We start from the raw sequence: 16,352 nt of genomic DNA on the forward strand, positions 1-16,352 counted from the left end.
TTTAACCTTTGTCTAAGTAGAGTCTAATTTAGTTTTGCATCAAACCAGAGTCAAAAAAAACACATACAGCTGGTCTTTCTAGCGTTTTTAGAAGGCCCAGGATAACATTAAAGGAGAAAAAAAGACACCTCAAATTGAAACATAAATGCACATAATAGAGAGTGGAGACTTAAATTGAGAAAAAGAAGAAGAAGAAGAAGAAGAAGAAGAAGAAGAAGAAGAAGAAGAAACAAAGGAAGACCTCACTAAGACTGAATATACTAGAAATTTCCAAAAGAAAAAAAAATTAGCTTAAAATTAGTATTAGAAAGGCTGATGGGAAAGACAGGATAAAATATCTGTCTGCCAAACCAAGGAGTGTCATCTTTAAAACATAAATGTGCATTACATATATTTTCTTTTGTTGCTCATTTAGATGCTTAATATCTGTTTCTTAATCTTTGGAAACACTTTGTTTCACAAACATAGCTGGTTTTGTGACTATTATTGTTATTACTACTTAAAAATTCTTTATCTTTTCTAATGTCTTTTTGACAATATGAGTTCAGTGGAGCTGTACTGTCGTTAGTACACCACAACCATATTCAGAAATTCCCAAAATGTATATGGCAGAGGAAGCAGTCTGTTGACTAATACACTGGTGACATTTCCAAAACTTGACTAATAATCCTCTCTATCTAAAATAAATTATTTTATTATTTTCAAAGTAGTTTTGTTTTCAAGTTAAAATGAGTCCCTGTTCTGCTTGTTTGATCACTGTGTCACTAAAGTACATGCACTGTAGATGTATTTTTATAATGTGTATGTGCATTTTTTTATTTCTTCGTAGAAAGACTCAGCTGTATACGTATTTACTACTATAACTGCATCTAAAATAGCTTTTCTGGTCATTAGTACAAATTAAAATCTCAGCTGCACAGGATTCTTTTTTTCATATTTTTTCCATTCCACCTTTTTAGAATTTTAGAATCTGAAGGAAAGTATTAAGACAGTAAAAAGGATTTATATTCTGATAATTTGAAAAAGCAGTTAAAATGTACGTCCCTTTTTGAATTCATGAAAAAATGGTACAATTTTCTTTGAAATTATTTGGTCTACAGCATATCTCAAGATAAATATATATTAGTTTGATTTTTCCTCTTCTGAAAACGTGATGTTTAACATTCTTATATTCTCAACTTATTCTGCAGCTCTGTTTAGGGCTTAAAATCTGTAAGGTAAATGCTCCCTGAATTAAAAATATTGTAGTGCTGAAAGAGGAACAGAAGGCATATTTCAATTTTATTGATTTGTGCTACTAACCTCTACTTTGGGAGAATCCTTAATTTATCTGAGCAACATACCGGTGCTTCTATACACCTTACATTTGTTGAATTTGAGTGAAAAAATGCACCAAATTGTTTTTCCAATGTGTTACTTAATCTCATTGAGTTTATTTGACAGCAACCTATTAAAATATAGTACAAGTATACAGGCAGGGTGATGAGAATATTGCAAAGGGAAAAATATAAAAATTTGTACTTTAACAGGAGCCTTCTTTTATTTTGATGGGACTCCAGGTGTTACGAATTTCTCCTTATCCTTAATAGCACTGTTGGTGGATGGATTGTAAATTAAATTTATTCCTCAATGAGTATTGTCACAGGTAATTGCTCGTAGTGCAGTGAGGCCTTTTGAAGACATTGTTTACAAAATCTGAGCGGCCTTACAGTGATAGGGAGTCAGTCATGTTGCACTCTCTTTCCGGCCCAGAGTGGACAGATTGTTCAAGTATGTAGAATAGGTACACCTGTACATAACATGCTGTTTTGCTATTTATAAATGAGGAGAATGCACTTTGCCATGCTAGTCATGGAAATCTGAAGACTAAGCCAATATCTTCCTCAGATAACTACAAAATTTTATCTACACAACTGAACTAGTTCAACTAGAATTTTATATTTCAGTTGAAATTTAGAAGCCATGGGCTTATAAATTGTTTTGTTTTAGTAAAGGAGAAACTATACTACACAATTGGACAAAGTTATTTGGTGCACCAATTCAGATACTATAAAACTCTGAGAATCAAATAGCAAAATTTGGCTATGACATCTTATTTTCCTTACATTACTTTAGTGATTGTGGAAATACTGCTGAAACCAGTTCTTAATATACTTCTTATCTTTTGGATAAGTCAGTTTCATAACTGCTTTATGTTATGATGCTTTTATGTTTAGATTCATTGAATTTTTTATGTTTAATAAATTTTAGAATTTTTGAAGAGTGATAACATCAAGAACTACTGCAGAAGCAGTGAAATGTATTTCTCCTGGCTGCGTTGAATGTAAACTTATACTTTTAATTAATAAAGTTGCACCTATTAGTAAAATATATTAATAGAAAGACTATTTTGTATATGCAATTTTTATAAAGATTCAGAAATTTTATTATATTTCTGTATTATTCTCATGGTTTGACACTGGCACAATGCCAGTGCCCCCATGAGAATACCCTCTCCCTGGTTTCTGCTGTGAGATGTGCCAGGAATGAGCAAAGCAGGCTCTCACTTAGGAAAAAAAAATTAATAACTAAACTACAAAGCAAAGGAAAAAAAAAAGAAACACACAAGGAAAATGAAAACTTCACAAATACATCTCTTCCTCCTCTCTACCAAATTCCCAATACAATATATCTTCCAAGTCATTGACTTTCGGTCCAGCACTACTCTTCAGAATACCCAATCCTCAGTTCATCAAGAAGAGAAGGAGTCTTTCTTGTGCCAATGGTGACGTCTTCTTTTCATGTCCAGTGCTCTCACCACTGAACACGGACCAGAGCTGCTTCTAGGGTTGACTTTCAAAGATGCTTCATCCCACTCCAAAAAAGCACAGTCTCAACTTTGGGATCTCTGTCCCCCCCATATTTTTCACCCCTGAGGCCAAGGGGTACCAACATGGCTCTGTCCATGGCTACACAAAAAGAGTCCAGCATAAGCTACTCCATCATCTCTTCTACCCGAGTTCTCTATTCTTCTAACATCTCTCACTTGCCTAGACTTTGCTCACACTTGCCTATTTCTTTCTTCATCTTCCACTCTATCTCTTTTCTGGGAAAGGTTAATGTTCTGTAAAGTTTTTATTCTCTGAAAAGGGGTTAAAAGCTCTTACAGGCAGCCAGCTGCACCCCCCCCCCCCCCTTCTCCTTCAGCCGTGCTGCCTGCACAGGCCCATGTTTATCAAGTTTCAAGGTAACAGTCCCAGCAGGCACTGGCTCTCTCTCTCTCTCTTTCTCTCTCTGTCTCCCAGGAGAGGCTGCCCGATGGCTCCCGGTGTCTCTCTCTCTCTTTCTCTCTCTCTCTCTCTCTCTCTCTCTCTCTTCCACCCTTCCATCCTGCAAAGGCCTTCACCTCCCTCCTGCTCCCGGCCACATGGCTTTTCCCCTCGCCCCGCCTAGCCAGCCACTAGGCCGGGAGAGAGACCCGAACTCTTTCCTGCCGAAAACCCCAAGAGAACCTCTCAAGAAAAGAGCCCTGCTTTTAACCCCGTGTTCTCAGAAGCAGGTCTAATGTCTCAATGGCCACATTAAGTGCCAATATTAAAATCTGAGCACCAATTAGCCTGACGACAGCACCTCAGAAAACATATTTCCTGTCAAACTACCACAATTATTTATGTAGTACACATAAAGGACTGTGTTTATAACTGACCCTTGAAAAAAAAAGTAGCTGTCATATGTTCTGAAACTTGAGTTCCCAGTTCTGCAAGTTATTGTTTCACTCTATATCAAGTTGGAAAACAGTAGTAATTCTTATATATTATCATAAATTGCTGATTTGTCTAGACCAAGTGACTGCTATCAGACATATAGACAGCCCTCTGGACTTCTTCCTTACTGTATTAGTTTGAACAAGTCATTAAAAAAACATGTCAGCACCAACAGAGCAAAGAACAAAAACCATGGGAATAGAAATTTTGACAATGTTCCCATTGCATTGACAAATTTTAGAAGATACTCCTTAACCCTTGTCCTTAAGAAGTCACCGTCTTTCCTCTTTCTAGAAGACAAAATATAACCTCATAGTATTACTATTTTTTTCTTAAAGGACCTGAAATGTTGTTCATACGATACCAAAGTATGAGCTAACGGCTTTTGAAAAGTATGGATATCACTATACTATTACTGCTGATTCACTCTAAGGAAAAAAATAACATTCAGTGCAGAGAAATAAGAACAGTTAAAGCTGAAGGCAGATTGTTCTAAGAAAAACTTCTTTGGCCATAATACCTAAGACCATATAAATCAAAGCCTGTTTCCAAAGCCTTAAATCTCACAGTAATGACATTTAGTCTCTCTGTATTGGTCCTCTCTGTAAATTACCCATAAAATGGTAGCATCTTTATATGTAACACCATTTAGTTATGCCTAAATGAGCAGCCACTATTCTTTTTTTGATTCAGTTGCAGGAAGTGTGTGTGACTAGACAGGAGAGTACTTCTTGACTTGATAATTCACTCTTCAATAGCTTCAGTCTCTTCACCTGCCAGTTATATTGTACACCAATCCATAAACTCTTCCAACTCTTTCAAAGATAGGATAAGTCAGCCCTTTGAGAAAATCATTTATATCTGTTCCCATATAATGGCTGATCTGAGTTTGTTGTTCTGTAGCTGCACAGCAGATTTACAAAAAAAGGAATGGAAATGAATGATAGCATGCTTGAGTACCCATTATAATTATCATTACCTGTATGGAGCATAATCAGTTAAACAACACACACACATCTTTGAGAAATCTTCCTTATTGGGGGTTCAGGAAACCTGTTTGATATTTTTTAAATAGTGGTTGGGGAGTTGCCAGATTTGTTTTCACCCATGTTCCCCCTATCTGTTGCATTCTACGGGTCTTTACATTGCTTGTTAATGTCCTTGTTTGTTTTCAGTTCTGTCCCAGAGAAGTAGAAGGAGCAAGTATCACAATACAAGGATCAGTGCATCAGTCCTTTTATATTTTATTTCAAATCCAAAGACTGAGCTAAAATTTGTCTACCTTTAATCAACTTATGTCTGTTATTGATAAATCAGCAAGCAAGGGGACAGTAAAACCAAGAAGCACTTTTTTATGCATTAGAATATGTGACATTCTTTTTCAAGACCAGTGCTAAGTGAAGCAATGTCATTAACTAGCCATCTCCTGATACCCTAGGCTGGAAAAGAATAAAATAGTGTTAAGCAGGGAATAAAGTTACAGTCATTTTATCATGTAATTTCTATCTGAGGATCAGGTTTTACTTTTATTGTAGAGGTAATGTATGTAATGTTTATTTGGATTTAAAGTCTGAAACCACCACAAATATATCTTTCATTTGACAGGTCATTTTTACTTAAATGCCTTCCATAAGGGATTTGCTTAGGAGAAGCTAAACAAGGCTTTCTAGTGAATTTTAATGATCTCATACTTATTTGAAAACAATCAACTATTAGAATTAGGTTTTATTAAGTATCGTGTTACCATGACCACCAGATTTAAATTTGTCTGTTCATTGATGACATAGAAATTTTGTATTAGACAAAGTCACCATGTATAGGCCTAAATAGTCATTGCTCTTTTATCACCTGAAAGGTCTTATTTAATCATAATCATAGTTTGTTAATGGGTTGGAAAGGTTCTAGCTCCAGCCTCGCATTCATGGACAGGGATACCTCACACTAATCCAGATTGCTCAAGGACTTATAAAGCCTGGCTTTGAACACTGCTGTGGTTGGGTCAGTTATTGATAGGTATTAAATTCCATAGACTGGTGTCTCAAGTAGCTTAAAATATCTCTTGCTAAATACAAAGAATGCATTTAGTTTCCTGGGAACCCCTTTTGCACAAAACAGAAGTATCTTTGCAGGGTCAAGTGTATGAAAAGGGGAGAACTGCAACTGTTTCTGTCCAAGCCTTGAAATTCAAACTTTGACCTGCAGCTTAGGAAGTCATTGGTCAAAGTAGTAAGACAGCTTGTTCAACCATCATGACAGCTAAAATGACCTTGAAGTCAAAAATCACTTTCTAAAGTCATCTAACTCTCTTGTGAATTGATTGCTAGTCAAGCTACTGTCAGAAATGCTGTCATCATTCTTCCCCTCTAAGTAGAGGAAACTTTCAAAAACTTTGTTATTAATTTATGCAAAAACTCTGATTCTTTTCAATAAAAATGGTAATCTTCATGAGGCAGTTTGAGAGAAAAACAACAAAATTCTGAACTGTGACTGTGTGCATCAGGAATACATTTATCTGAGATGGCAATGTGGAAATGAGTAGAAACGTCTTCATCTGTAAATACACAGGGATACTCATGCTCTAGCAACTTTCAGAAAATTTTATTCTGTATTGAAAAATCTTACAGATATGCTTTTTGCATTCCTTTAAATTATTGTTTTTCTGGATTTTAGGGGAATTAGAATTAGAGTTATTGTTTTATGTACTATGACATAAACTTTGATTAAATGTAGAATTTATCCAGCTTTAAACAATAAATGTATTCTTTTTCATGCATAGATACTATTTTTTCACTGTGACTTTTTCATCTTACTAATTATCACATCGGTTAAAGTAAAAATACAGATGAAGTATTTTCTCAGAAAATACCCTGCTAGAATTGAAAAGAACACACTTAAAAATTAAGTTATATCAAGGGAACTGTATTTTTCACTGACAAAAATATATTGAAAAGTTATGTAATAGTTATATGTGGCTTTCATTTATTATAATAATATATAATATTCTTTTGTCATATTCATAATAATTTTATAATTGAGATATTCTTCATCACTACAAAAGCCATAAATAAATAAAATTACACTATTTTTTCATAAGCAGTCCTTTGTTTTTTAAATCTTGGTTATTGTTATGTATTGTAGCTTGCTGAATTATTAGAAAAAGACTAGAACTATATCAAGCCATCACACCTAAGTTGATGGGGTTTTTTTGTCAGTTAAACCAAAAAAAAAAAAGAGCATCTGTAAAATTAAGTATCAGAAATAGTTCTGCAAGTACGGAACCATTTAGCTGTTCTCAGAACAGCTTCTCTTCATAAATGTTATTTTAAAATGTTATGAATTTCCTGTTGTTGCTATGCAGACAGTCTTGAATATTTTCAGGATGGTATAGGTGTTATGCATTCTACTTTTGCAGATAACTCTAGCTTAATTTTCAGAGTCAGCAGTAAAATGTGTGCACATGTAAATATGCAGAAAATAATTTTGTCCTCAGGGAGTACAAAGCATTTACCCAGAAATGTTTCTGATAATTCTGTCCGAAAAGAGCAGTCCCACAACACCTTTAAAACAGTTTTTATTTGGCTGTGTTTCCTTCCTCCTTTTTTTTTTTTTAACTGTTACATTGGATTATGATATATTCTGTAAAAACTGTTAGGATTATCTTTTTTTAATTTTTCTTGGTTTTTTTTTTCTTAGTGCAAAAAAAATTACTTCCTATTAGTACAATTCTTGTTCTAGAAATATGACACAACTAAATAAAAATCTAAAGATAGACATAAATCTAATCTAATCTAACTAACTAAGCTAATGAACTCATTTTATCCCTATATCTAATTAACTTATTTTATCCCTATAATTAATAGATATATGTGATGCTATATATATGTACCTTCAGAGGACCACTTATAGAGGGAGTTAATGGGATTTTTGGGTTTTGCTTTTGTTCTTTTTTTTTATTTCTCTTTTTAAGCATATAGCTACAGCATTTTAAGGTTACACATTTAAAGAAATTTGGGATGTATTTCCCACATGAAGGGAGTTAAGTATTTTAGTGAAAGAGGAAGCAAAAAGAGGGACGAGAATTTTTTGAGGAAGGAACTTACATTGACAGAATGTTTCATAAAATACTTCTTTCAATTTTCATTAATTGTTTAATATTTTGATAATCGCATGTTGATAATCTTTAATAGGACCCCTGAAACAGGACATTTTTTCTCTTACAGCTATGCATATGTTCTTACTACCTTGCACACAGCTGAATGCAGACACCCAAAAATAAGCAACAGGATTTTACACAGTATGAACAAAGATGACTGGTTTCTGTAAATAAAAATAGATGACTGGTACACAATTATCTGCACATTTAACCACACTTGAAACAACTTCTTTCCAAGTAGTTCTACCACAATTTTTTATTATAGGTCAAAATACTGGAGTTCCAACTGCCAGTTAAATATTAGAGATTTAAGAAATGTTTCTGTCTCTCAGTATCCTTTAGTAAATCACATTTTTTCTGGTTCATATTGTCTTTGTGTTATGACAGTGTTCCTGGCAACAAAATGACCTACATGACGAGGCACATCGCACGTCTATGAACATATGGTCCAACATCTTGCACTCCTTTAAGAACACCATTCTGGTTTTCTTGCATTAGCTGTGTATCTGTTACAAACGCCACACAGTTGGCTAGGAAAAGGTTCAGCACACTCAAAGATTTCTCCATTGCAATGACATTATTTTTAGTACTGTCTTGATTAATGGAGAGCATCTTTTAGAACAAAGCAAAATACAAAAATGCTGATATAATTTGGAATATAAAGCTAGATAAGAAATTATGAGGTGGAAGTTTTTAATCAGTATGATTGCTAGCATCTGCCATCAGGGAAAACCACATTTCAGTTTTGTGTGTCTACCCTTTGGAGCAGTAAAAATATATGCAAAGCTAGAACAACTTTCTGTTTTCATACTAGATATATAAAGATTCTGCCCGATTTGGAATTTTCAGTCAAGAAAAACACTTTTAAAATCTGTTCTCACAGATGTTGGGCTATTGCAAAGGAAAGAGTGAGTCAAATTAATATTTCTCACTAAAAATGTAAAACACCTGCATTTTTCAGAACTGTTGCTTGGACCTACTCCTGATTCTTTATTATAGTCTATATAACTTCTCCACACTGTAACCACTGTGTTAATTAAAAATCTTTGTGCTTCGTCAGTCCATATATGATTAGATTATGTGTCACTCTCTAATACATTGCAGTGTTCTCTGTTGGAAAGGGTTCTCTCCCCTTGCAAAGGAGATGATAATAAGCCCTACAACTGGTTTCCCTCATGTTATTTTATAAAAACAATAAAACATTTATTTTTTAAAAGAGTCACAGCAACCTTTGCCTAAATGATAACTAAAACCAACTCTAGAAGCAGAATTCTACTAATAAACAAAACAATTCTTTTAGTCTCCTTGATGAAGCAGCATCCATAAATGAAGCTATAGCAGCTGAGGACTTCATTTTCCAGCTAGTGTAAGCATTCTAATTCAACATAACTTTCATGTTGTTTAAATGATTAGCCAAATTTTAAAGATTTTTCATACTGCTCTCTTTATTTTCTTTCTACCTCATTACCCCTTTGGCCTATGTATTAAAAATTGCCAAATTGTAATTTTTTTAATAAGTACTAATAAGCAATCTATTTAGAATTCAGTAACCTTTAAAGTCTTCTATAAAGCAGAATACGAAATTATGGTTTTGAACAATGATCTTTTGTCTTTCTGAAACTCCTTTAAAGAAGCATGGAAGAAAAAATCATAAATATCTAAAGATTGCCTAGTAGGTGAGGAACTGTCTATTAGTGGTAGAAAGCAATATAAGAACCAGAATTTTTAATTATATTTTTGTTAAGGGTCAACACTAATGAAAAAGCAAAAGAAAAAATCAGTCGCTACACCTTTCATCCCATAACTCCTTTGTGTTTGGAGGTTTTTTCCTAAGTGTAGTCTTAAGTATCTCTTCTTGGGCTATATTGAAATATTGTGCTTTACTTAGTAAGGAATAGATAATTTCTTTTTTAAATAATTGAAACAGAAACTTAGGGAGCAAGTAAACTATTTACTATTTACCATTCAAAATTTTCATTTCAGTTAATAATTTTCTTTATGGTTTCCTCTTTGTTCCTCCACGACAATTGTGTCTAGCTTCTCTTTTTCAGTTCCAAAGAACTGGAAATAAACATGAATATGTGTATGTATTCAAAAATCGACTCAACTAAACTTAAAGCAAAGCATAGATATTGCTTTTTATTAGCACTAAACATATTGGTTAAGTAGTTTAGAGTTGAGTACCTAGCATTGGAGATGGGCATATCTACAGGGTTCACTACAAGTGCTGCACATCTGCATTATGAAACTTCACATTTACATATTAAGCACTAGCCTGCCTTTTTTTTTCACTGAAATTAAGTAACTTCTTAGCCAGTGTAAGTATATGGAATAGTTGTCACTGGTAATGCTGTTCACAGAAGAAACACACACATTCTCAAAAGGTGTGGTATTGTCCATTTCCACAGCTACATAACTGGGGTTTGGGTTTTTTTTTAGTTTTGTAAAATAATGCACTGATTAGAGCTGTATCCATTTACTGGGTTGGAAGATATCCCTTCCTTAGATACATGTTCACTGCTAAGAAATATAGTAGAGAGTAGAAGTCAGAGGCTCACTAAAATGTCAGATTTTCCTGTGGAAAAAAAACCCCTCCCTCCAATGTGTTTGCCAGAATTCAGTTAGACAGACTGATCACTACTTCAGAAGCTGTTTATAGAGAAAGCATATCTCTGTACATTGTATCCAGTTGCATGCTGCTTTTTCTTTTCTCTTTTCTTTTCTTTTTTCTTTTCTTTTCTTTTCTTTTCTCTTTTCTTTTCTTTTCTTTTCTTTTCTTTTCTTTTCTTTTCTTTTCTTTTCTTTTCTTTTCTTTTCTTTTCTTTTCTTTTCTTTTCTTTTCTTTTTTTTCTTGTAATAAATATCAGGCATTCCAAACTTCCATGTAGAGGTTTTTATTTAGTTTTTATCAAGTTTATTGAGTACTTATTGCAAGAACCTAGGTGTATATTCAGATTACTAGCTCAGATAGCACAAAATTCTACTTTCTCCTAAGACTAGTTTAAACCGTAGTCTTTATTTAACAATCAATTTTGACATTTATGTTGATTGATGTTAATCCAAGAATGATAAGACAATTGAGGAACTTCTGTAGACAAATGGCACCAAATTGCTCTGAAATGCAAAATTACTAAGCTACCTGGAAGAACATGACTCTCAAAAGGTCCAGAGTAAAACAAATAGAATGCAATTTCATAGTTCAAAGGGCAGGATCATGTATTTTAGTACTAGCTCCAAAAACCTGTCATTGCCTGTTCAGGTTTTGTAAACATAGATATGATGGAAAGGAAAAGAACAAAAAGTTCATAAAAATACTAAGAACTCACATAATCTGGTATGAAAATTCTATTCTTTTTAAGAAATATGAAACAAATTTGGAAACATTTGAATCACTCTATATTAGATAATACAACTTACAGAAAGGATCTGAAAAAATTTGTTCTCACAAATCAAAGTCGAAATTGAAATTACTGTTGTCTGTAAATAGACCCATGAATGCAAGAGCACACAAGGAGTGAAATGGCAGCCTCTGCCAAAGTACCAATGTGTGTGCATTGGCCATGAACACTTCCATCTAGAAAACAAGTTTATGGCCAAAAGAGGAAAAGTATTCAGAGAGAATAAGTAGCAAATTGGGGGCTGCTGAGAAAAGAGTTGCACAACAGTTGCAGTGTTGAAAGTGATTGAACTTACTTGCCCAGGAATTTCTCTGCTGGTTCTAGATTCTGGTTTAACTTAATGTAAAAGTAACTTTGAAATTCTTTGTTCAATGTTAGTTCAAGTAACAAAGCAAAGGTCTGGAAGTGCAATAATGGTCTTTTTACTATGACATAGACCATTTCGCTCTTCCCTTTTTCCATGCTGAGGTGAGACACTATGACTACACTGAAGCAGTCCCATACAGGATAGTTCAGGTCATTTTGGTAGATAGATTTCTCTACATTTCAGAAGGCTTATATGTACTCTTATTTCAATTTTAACATTTACGGGTTTTTTTTAATTTTAATCAAATAATTGTATAAAATACAATTTCAGCATTATTTCATCAGAAAGTTGCTTTATTTCAGGTGTTATTCACATGTTTAGATGGGAGAGATGAAGGGATAAGTTAAAGTACAGGTACATACTGCAGCTCTAAGTCTAGACTGACCTCCAGGAAGGCACTAAAAACCTCTTTGAAAGAAATCAGCTATTGAACAAACTGGTTCCTGCAGGCTTTAAGGCATAATACACATGATGTTACTGTACTTTTTTTTTCTTCTTTAATTTAGAAGTTTCCAGCTATTGCCAAGTCATTCAATGGCAGTTTGCACCTATTGTGAGGAGAAACTGGACAAAATAGGATATAAGATATAAGAACAGAAGATCTTGTTTTACTTTTTTATATTTCTCTGATTTGTAATAATAATGAAACAATACATTGAACTATGAATTTATGAGGGTGGTAAAATTTTAATGAAGTAAAAAGAAAAACAAATATTCTGAATCTTCCATAAGCAGAACTAGTCATGGAGTGGAAGAAAAAAAAAAGAAATTTATGTATTAAATCTATATTAATGAAATAATGTCCACTGGAAGACCATTAGACTGTCATTCCCTCTTAAGAAAACAATAGTGTTTTTTTCAGTTGTGTTCCTTATATCTGATAACCTGTAGTTCAACTTTAGTACTAAAAATCCAAATTAGACCATTTGATTCTCTTTTATAGTATTTCTTCAAATATATTCCAGATTATTTTTCCATGATATGTTGGTGGATAATTATCCTCATTAGTAGAAAAGAGCATGCAAGCTGCTCCCTGATTTTTTTAAAAACCTAATCACCTGTAATATTTTGTAATTACAGCCTTCTTCTCTAGGAATCTTTAAATCACAAATCCACATTCGTGTAAGTAATGCAGAAAAATATGTTTAAAAATATACTTTCCTTTGAGATTATTTTGTTATGACTCCTTCATGTTCAACAGATAAGAGAGATAGAAGTGACTGCCTAGTATATAACAATGTCAGATTCCATTAATGCAATGATTAATTTCTGTACCAAAAATATAATGAACTCAACCATTTTGTATTTCTACTCATCTGTCAAGAAAAGCTTTTAACTCTGCATTAAAGTGCACATTAATTTGTGCAAGTGCACACAAAGAATGAATGTGTTTATTATATCATAACTATAAAAGTATGTATTATATCATAACTATAAAAATGGCCAAAAGGAAGTGTATTCCATAAATAGGAAACAATTGTTAGCCCAATTAAGGCCTTAACAAACTAATCAAAATAAAGCATATATTTATTAGTCCATTTACAGCAGTGCTCACACTTTACAGTCCATAATAATGCAGTGAAGCCTCATAAATAATAGAATGAAGCTTTTTGTTCAAGAAAACTCAGGAGTACCTGTAACCTTTTCTCCACTTTGGTTTCATCCCAGGTTGTGACTTCAGGCTCCTTGAAAGAGAGATGGTATATAGTTTTGGATAGCTGTTAAGTCTCTACATTTTCACTGCTGAAGCTGAGAGGGCAGATCTTGTTTTATACATTTCAATGTCTCAATGTATTTTGCTTTAGTGGTTTTCCAGTTAAAGTAAGGTATATGGTATATGGTCACCCTTCCCAAGCTCCCTCTCTGTAAGTGTCCATTGTTGTCACACTGGGACTCTCTGAGAGCCTCTGCCCTTGCTCACATTCAGCACTGACAGCGCTGCAGCACCAGCATGTTCAGCAATGGGAACTTGGCCACTAGACACTAGTGAAGGCAAGCTAAAAGGACACAGGGGCCAAGGCCAGCCCACATAGGTCTTGAGCCCCCAAAACTGAACATAAACCAACATGGAGCAAAAATCATAATATTAGGGATACAGTATACGTATTTTCTTCTTTGAGGAAAAATTACTGTGTTTACTGTGATACTTTTCCATTAATTGCGATACCATTGCCCATTAATTACAAATACTTTATTTTTTCCAGAGTATGCAATAATTATATCTACAATTCATCTTCTGCTCTAGAAAAGTATTCCACTTTGGAATTAACTTTGGTAAACTTAATGCATCCCTTCAGAGACCTTGAAAAAAAATTAGGGGAGTGGGAACTTAAAGGTTCAGTCTTGGAAACTGGGGAAGGAAGTCTTTATGCAGATACTTGAAATTTCTCATAATTCGTATTACTGTCAAGAATAATTTTTTAAAAAGTGCAATCTTACCTAGCCCTGCTTCCTAGTCATTCTTTAGAAGAAACATATTAATCCAATAAAGGTGTTTCTTCTCATATTTTTTTTTCTTTTTGACCTATAAATGTGTCATTAAAAAAATTAGGATCTTATTCCTACACTTTCAACTACTAACTTTTCCCTGCTAACTCTCAAATCCATTTTGTCTTCTCATAACTGATGCAGTTCTATATTGAGGTCTTCCTGTCCAGAATTTTTTCAAAAAATTTTTAATGATAGGTTCAACACACCATACTCTGAATAGTCTACCTTGTTTTTAAAACTGTCTCCTTTTTCATTACCTTCAATTGTGATAGTAAATAGACATAGTAAACAGACCTTAATCTGTCTATTAAGGTCTCCTACTCCTCAGTTTAATAAAAGAGTTTTGCCAACTCCTTCTGCTTTGTATTTCACACTGCTTCTAAAATATCTCCATTAGCGAATCAAGATGCTGTGCTATTTATGCCTTCTGTTGATATAATACTCTGTTATTCCCTTCCCTTCCCTTCCCTTCCCTTCCCTTCCCTTCCCTTCCCTTCCCTTCCCTTCCCTTCCCTTCCCTTCCCTTCCCTTCCCCACCAATACCAGTTAGTCAGATTTGAGGCTACTTCAGAAAGTCCAATTGGATATAGGCATCTTCCTCTTGTCAAATTTTGAATCCTGACCTTCCATGAGATGTCTGAGGATGTAAATAATCACTGGGCCCTGGCTGCTGGTTCTGTGTGATCTAGGAGGGTTATAATTCTCCAAAGTCAAAGCAGGTGCCTTATCTTTGTGTTTGACTGACTTCCTGCTTTGATTTGCTCCTGCTCCTTTTCTTAGAGCAAAAAATAGTCTTTCCACAGCTTTCAAGTTATTTTTTTTCCAACTAATATGAAAATAAAAAAACTGTATATCGTTCTTCCTGTTTTCAAACTTGCTTTATCTTTCCCACACACATGCACATGAAAAACACCAAAAAAAGACATAGGGTAACCCCCAAAAATAGTACCTAACATAGTTGTCTGAACTTGTTTTTCATTTTATGTAGTAACTGATGTAAATCTGCAGGGTGAGAGGTAAAAGTGGTCTGCCAAACCTCTAATAATTCTAAGTGAACTATCAATATATTCAAATCCCACATAGGCGTCTTGGTTTTGTGTATTTGCTGCATACTTCATATGCAGTGTATCTTATATTCTTAGGGAATAAAACCCCCACAAACCAACACCCAAATTTTTTTTTTTTTTTTACTGCAAGTCTTCTCTGCTTAATTGTGGATAACTTCATATAGCAGTACTAGATCACATTTTTGTTCAAACCTTTTTTAGATTCAGAACAGGAATCAAATTTGTAATCTTCTTAAACAATTTTTAAGTGGGTATTTTCAACTTCTGTCAGCTGCTGTTGCTTCAGGTGATTTCTGAACATTCTGGGAATTTGAAGTATCCCCATATCATAAACACGTAGATAGCTGCAAGACTGCAGAAACATCAAGAAAAGAGAAAATGCTTAGAGCTCTCTTTGCCATACTTGAGGATAACATTAAAGGGAACCACGCACATATGGACCTAATGGTGGGAAGCATGCATTAAATTATTTCACTGAAGCTGCAGTCCATATGTTGCTGCATCCAGATGTTTTCTGTTCAATATAGAGAGATTACCAAACATCCCATTGTCACCCAGTACCAGGACTCTTGAAAAATCTCCATCACAATACTTGAAATGCATCTAATACATCAATTACAAATGCTAAGGGGAAGAGCCTTTATCTGTGATTTGTTGTATTCTTTCAGTTCCTCTCCCCTGTAACAAACCTTGAGGCAGTTGGCAGGTGGTATCAGAAAGAACAGATCTCCAGCCGTTTCATCTTCCACTTGACAAATAGACCATTTCACATCAATCTTGTGGTTCAGTACATTTAGAAATTTTAATGCATCTTTCTGTCCTGAAACCTCTTGCTCTACTGTTACTACCTGTCCCGTCTATGTAAATTACTATATTGAACATAGATTTCCTCCTGTTTCAAATTTCTCTGTTACAAAATAATGAAAACTTTCTGTTTGATTCACCTATATAAAGCATGATTATTTCTGTTGAAGTACAGGGGGATGTGCTACTGAAAAATGAAACCAAATGTTTTAAAGGCAATTCATTATGCTCTGAATAAATAAAATTCTAAATATTCTGCTGTTATATTACACTAGGAGTTTTTTCAGTATATTACAGGGTCTTCTAGAGTATCACCAAGCACCATGAACA

General features: G+C 34.0%; 1 protein-coding gene across 38 annotated transcripts in view; it reads left to right on the plus strand.

Moving 5' to 3' along the window:
- PTPRD (protein tyrosine phosphatase receptor type D) overlaps positions 1-16,352 on the plus strand; it is a 1,154,223-nt gene that overhangs the window by 533,704 nt on the left and 604,167 nt on the right. The window contains exon 7 of one of the 38 annotated variants that reach the window (XM_071425014.1): positions 12,742-12,783. The exons of the other annotated variants lie outside the window; for them this stretch is intronic. The gene's annotated coding sequence lies outside the window, so the exon portion shown is untranslated. The remainder of the gene's footprint in view (positions 1-12,741; positions 12,784-16,352) is intronic. 38 annotated transcript variants of the gene reach the window in all.

Source organism: Agelaius tricolor, unplaced genomic scaffold (genome assembly GCF_023055355.1).
Source record: "Agelaius tricolor isolate 1412-34295 unplaced genomic scaffold, bAgeTri1.0.p SCAF_4, whole genome shotgun sequence".
NCBI classification, from domain to species: domain Eukaryota; kingdom Metazoa; phylum Chordata; class Aves; order Passeriformes; family Icteridae; genus Agelaius; species Agelaius tricolor.